Source organism: Arachis stenosperma, chromosome 6 (genome assembly GCF_014773155.1).
Source record: "Arachis stenosperma cultivar V10309 chromosome 6, arast.V10309.gnm1.PFL2, whole genome shotgun sequence".
In the NCBI taxonomy this organism is placed as follows: domain Eukaryota; kingdom Viridiplantae; phylum Streptophyta; class Magnoliopsida; order Fabales; family Fabaceae; genus Arachis; species Arachis stenosperma.
The window spans coordinates 45,789,772-45,795,771 of record NC_080382.1 but is presented as its reverse complement, the minus strand read 5'-3'; the positions used below and the strand labels follow the sequence as shown (position 1 = coordinate 45,795,771).

Below are 6,000 nucleotides of genomic sequence, written 5' to 3'. Positions count from 1 at the left end.
AATATCTCAAGGCTTGACATGCGTGAGCCCCCAACGTACAAGAGCTATGTGCGGGGAGTGGAAGTAGACTTTAGCTCGGATGCAATCAAGAAAGTCTTGAGACTAAAGTCAGTCCGCTTTAGTGAACCGGGATACCAACAAAGATTGAATGAAGATCAGGATTATGATGAGATTGCTAGAGATATTTGTATGGAGAACTCAGAGTGGGAAGGAGATGACAAGAACAAGTATAAGTATTTGAAGAGATGTAACCTCACTGACAAACCCCAATTTGACGGTTTGTCTTGTATTGAATTTAGAGCATCTTGATAGCCTTTTGTCACATTTAGCCTAGGAATTAGCATGATTTTGTTATCTCTCCCGTATTTGTGCTTAAGTGTAAAAACATGCTTTTTAACCCTTATTTTGATGAATTCTATTTCCTCTTTGATTCCATAAGATGCCTTGATATGTTTGTTAGTAATCTCAGGATGAAATAGGCTAGGCATGGATCAAAGGAAGCAAGGAAGGAAGCATACAAATGGAGAGAAGCATAAAAAGTCAAAGAAGCAAAGTCAGCCATGCACGCGCACGCGCACAAGGCGCTCGCGCGCACATTGCGAAACAGGCCAAGGACGCGCACGCGTACCATGCGCGCACGCGCCGATGATAGCACATGACCTCACTAATGCAACACATGCCTGGCGATTTTGGGAAGGTTTCAGCAACCAACTTTGGCGCCAAAATGCATATAAGGGCCAAGGATTGAAGGGGATTGACAACACATTAACACATTAACACATTAACACATTAACACATTAACACATTCACATCCATAGACTAATTGGAGATAATTAGTTAGATAGTTTTAGTTTCTAGAGTTTAGAGAGAGAAGCTCTCACTTCTCTCTAGAATTAGGATTAGGATTAGGGTTAGTTCTTAGATTTAGATTTAGATTCATCTTCTCCTACTTCTATCTTCTCAATTCCTTGTTGTTACATTCATTCTTCTTCCATTCTTTTATTGCAATTTCCTTTATGTTGTTCTTATATTTTGTTGTAGATCTAGTATTGTTCCTTCTACTTTCTTCCAATTCAATAAAAGGTAATTCATAATAAATGTGTTTCTTTTGATTGTTGTTGTTAATTCCTTTCAATAAATGTTGTTAGATTCTATTCTTGTTGTCAATTTGCTTTGCTTTTCTTTTGTGCCTTCCAAGTGTTTGATGAAAGGCTTGGTTGGATTTTAGTGTAGGTTTTGTTTCTCTTGGCCTAGGTAGAGTAATTAGTGATTCTTGAGTTATCTAATTCCTTTGTTGATTGATAATTAGAGATTGCTAATTAATTTGAATGCCTCTAAAGCTAGTCATTCCTTTAGGAGTTGATTAGGACTTGAGGAATCAAATTGATTCATCCACTTGACTTTCCTCCATAGTTAGAGGTTAACTAAGTGGGAGCAATGGACAATTTGTTATCACAATTGAAGAGGATAACTAGGATAGGACTTCTAGTTCTCATACCTTGCCAAGAGCTTTGTTAGTTGTTAGTTTATTTCCTTTGCCATTTTATAATTCTTGGCTATAATCTCAAAAACCCCAAAATAACTCACAACCAATAACAAGACACTTTATTGTAAATCCTAGGGAGAACGACCCGAGGTTTAAATACTTCGGTTTATAGATTTTAGGGGTTTGTACTTGTGACAAACAAATTTTTGTATGAGAGGATTATTGTTGGTTTAGAGACTATACTTCGACGAGATTTCATTTGTAAAATTCTAAACCGTCAAAAATCCAATCGTCAAAATGGCGCCGTTGCCGGGGATTAGCAATGGTGTTATGTTATTGGTTATTGTACATATGTGAATATTGTGAATAGGTTTATCTTTTGTTTGTTTCTTAATTTTTGTTAGTTTTATTTTGCTCTCTCACTATGAATTCTCACTTTGGCTATGAGTTTGGCTCTAATTGTGTTGTAGGAAATGTGGACTTTAATGGCAACATGTACCATGGATGGAACCAACAAAGATGGGAGGAGACTCAAGGAATTGCTCACTCCTATTGGCAACAACCTCCGGATACTTATAGGTATAATTCCCATCCTAATGCATGTCAACTTAACGGCTATGATGATTCTTTTTGTGACACTCAACAATCACCATCATATGCCTATGAATCTCATCCTCAACATGAACCTCAACCATTCTCACAAGCCTTTCCATACCAAGCACCTTCCTATGATCCATACTCATCATACAACCAACCATCCATCCCATATTTTTATGACCATTATGAGCAAGAACCCTTAGAACCACCACAACCCTATCAAGATCACTACCAAGAACCACCTCAATACACACAATCTCCACAACCTTACCAAGAAGAACCACCTTCCTATCATGAACCCTCTCTCCAAAACGATGAACCTTCCTTCCCACCACAAGCCCCAATAGACGATTCTCTCACTTTGTTACTTCAAGGACAAGAAGCTATGAAGCGGGATACACTTGAGTTCGTGACTGATGCCAAGGCATCTTAGGCTAGTTTCACTAGCATTTTTCTGTTAAGTTTTAGTTGTTTTATGCATTTTCTTGAGCTTAAAGTAACCAAGAATGGTTAAATGAATAACAAAGCAATAAACCATCCAAACAGTATGATTTTGATGCAAATTTCATGAGTTTTTAGTTATATTACTTGAATGCTATGAATGAAAGATTTCTCATGAAATTTTGCAAGACTTTGATGCAGTTGTTTGGATGATTTCATGGAAGAAGAGGCTAGGCAAGGAAGCAACAAAATCAATAAAGGAAGCTTGAATATCACATGTGGAGTTTAAGCTCCAGTTTAAGCTTAAACTGGAGCTTAAACGCCAAAAATCATGAAAGCTGAGGAAAGGCTGAAAGTGGCGTTTAACCTCCAGTTTAACCTTAAACTGGAAGTTAAACGCCAGAATTGAAAGCACCAGGGAGCCATTTCCACGTTTAAGCTCCAGTTTAACCTTAAACTGGAGCTTAAACGTGTTCGACCATTCTCCTCCAGGGTTGCGTTTTGCATTTCCACGTTTAAGCTCCAGTTTAAGCTTAAACTGGAGCTTAAACGTGTTCGACCTTTACCCTCCAGGATGGCTTTCATCCATTTCCATGTTTAAGCTTCAGTTTAACCTTAAACTGAAGCTTAAACGTGTTCGACAATTCCACACTCCAGGGTTGCCTTCTTCCATTTCCACGTTTAAGCTTCAGTTTAACCTTAAACTGAAGCTTAAACGTGTTCGACTTATATCACCTCCAAGAGTGTCCAACGTTTGAGTTGCAGTTTAAGCTTAAACTACAACTTAAACGCCACTAATTGAAAAGGTTTCTGGACCAAAGATATTGCAGTTTAAGTTAGCATTTGAGCACAAACATTAACTTAAACGTACTCTGGTACGAAATCCAATTGAATATCATGGTTTATGGGATTGGGCCTGAAGAATTGATGAGTCTGGAATTTCAATTTGTTGAGTCATGTGTCATTACTTGATTATCACTAAGTTGGCTCAATGAATGTTACAGAATTGGATCAGCAGCCTCATCAGGATTATGGATCATAAACCCAAGGCAAAAGGAAATCAGGAAAAGGCCTCAAAGCCCAAGAAACACAACAGAAGCTCAATTTAGAAAGTGTATAAATAGGATAGAATTTAAGTTTGAGAATCTTTTATCGGAGAACTTTTGATCATTTTGCTAGTTTTCATCTTTTTGTAATTGAATTCAGAGCTATGACTCACTAAACCCCTTTCATTGGGTTAGGGAGCTCTATTGTAATTCAATGAATCAATAATAGTTTTTATCTTCTTCCTCAATCTTTTCTCTTGAATTTTTGTTAGAAAGCTTCTCGATCTAATTCCATTGGTTAGTTGTCTTGGGAAAGAAACTATCCATAATTGGAATCCTTCGGAACCTTGGGAAAGGAATGGAGGATTCATGCTAGAGAAGCTTTCTCACAGTGAATTGGACTGGGGTTTGGATGGATATTGTGACATGTAATCCTACCAAATTGTGGTTCATGAAACTGTGTGGTATAATCAGTGATCGAGCATTATCTCTTCTTATGAACATTTAAACCAAGGGATTGGGAATTTGTTTGTTTTTAGAGAGAATTGGTGAGCCAAGGGATTGGGATCCAATCATATAAGATTGCCAAGCAAAATTCAATGAACGCATTGGTTGAGGAAGGGATAAAAATGTTTTGATTCGGAGATCTCAATATCTCCTGAAACCCAATGAATTCCCCATTTCTGATCTACCACTTTCTCTTTACATTCTGCAATTAAATTCATGCAATCACCCCGATCCCCTTTTAATTTCAGCAATTTAGCTTCTCGCTCTTTAATTCATGCAATTTAAGATTCCGCACTTTCAATTTCTTGCCATTTACGTTTCCCGCCAATTTTACATTCCGCAATTCTCATCTAAATCTTGATTCCGCTCAACTAGAACACACTTCTAATCCAAATTGCTCACTCAACCAATCCTTGTGGGATTCGACCTCACTCTATTGTGAGTTTTTACTTGACGATAACCGGTGCACTTGCCGGAAGGAATTTTTGCCGATCATGCAATTTCCTAAAATCGTAGCTATCAAGTTTATAGCACATCAAGTTTATGGCGCCGTTGCCGGGGATTGGTTTTCGATTGACAATTCTCAAATTAGAAGTTAACTAGATTGAGCATTTTTCTTGTTTTGTTAATTCAGTTCAAGTTACTTGTTGAATTTTAATTTCTGCACTCTGTTACTTGCTTTCTTTCTTTATGCCTTTAAATTCAAGCAAATAACTCACTGACTCACTAACTATTTGAATTAATTCCTCAACTGCTCTAACCATACTCTTCCATTAACCAAGAGTATTTCACTTGTTTGTTGCCTGTGCTGTGTTCGTGTATGACAGGTAGGAGAGGAGAGACATCAACTCCTCCATATACCGAACCAGAGAGGACCCTTCATAAACTTAGAAGGGAAGCAAGAGGGAAGAGAGTATTGAGAGAAGAAGAATCTGAAGGAGAATCTGAGGACAATTTTGAGGAAGCTCTAGATCTCAACATGGATAGAGAAGTTCACAACCATGAGAGAGCTGATGGAAACAATGCCATTCCCGAGAGGAGGGTTCTTGGTTCATACATAAACCCAACCTCTGGGAATTGTGGTAGCAGCATTCAGAAACCACCCATTCAGGCCAACAATTTTGAACTCAAACCACAGCTAATATCACTGGTGGAGGATCATTGTTCATTTGGTGGGAGTGCTAATAAAGATCCAAACCAACATCTCACAAAATTCCTGAGAATTTGCGACACTGTGAAGTCCAATGGAGTCCAGGAAGATGCCTATAAACTGCTCTTGTTCCCATTTTCACTTAGGGACAAGGCAGCTAAGTGGCTGGAATCATTCCCAAGGGGGAGCCTAACCACCTGGGATGAGGTGGAAAGCAAGTTTCTGGCACGTTTCTACCCCCCACAAAAGGTCAATAGGCTTCGATCTGAGGTTCAGACTTTTAGACAACAAGATGGTGAAACTCTCTACGAGGTATGGGAGAGGTTCAAGGAGTTGACAAGGAAATGCCCACCAGACATGTTCCATGACTGGGTGCAATTGCATATTTTCTATGATGGACTTTCTTATGAATCAAGGAAGGCTGTAGACCATTCATCAGGAGGTTCATTGAACAGGAAAAAGACTGTGGAAGAAGCCATTGAAGTGATTGAGACAGTGGCTGAGAATGAGTACTACTATGCTTCAGAGAGACACAACACTAAGGGAGTCATGGAACTGAACCAGGTTGATACAATTCTAGCCCAAAACAAGGTGTTTGCCAAGCAACTAGCAGAGCTCACCAGGAAATTAGGAACAAATCAAGTGGCTGCAATACACACACAAGATCAAGAGGAAGTAAGCACTGAAGGAGGTGATTGGGAAGAGGCCAACTATGTGGGAAATCAACAAAGGCAACCATATGATCCACATTCCAACACTTACAACCCAGGCTG

At 38.8% G+C, this 6,000-nt stretch overlaps 1 non-coding gene across 1 annotated transcript; it reads right to left on the bottom strand.

The window, feature by feature from the left end:
• Positions 1–5,482: 5,482 nt before the first annotated feature.
• On the bottom strand, positions 5,483–5,586 carry LOC130937103 (small nucleolar RNA R71). The gene has a single exon (XR_009068337.1). It is a non-coding gene; the product is annotated as a small nucleolar RNA R71 (small nucleolar RNA).
• Between the last annotated feature and the right edge of the window lie 414 nt (positions 5,587–6,000).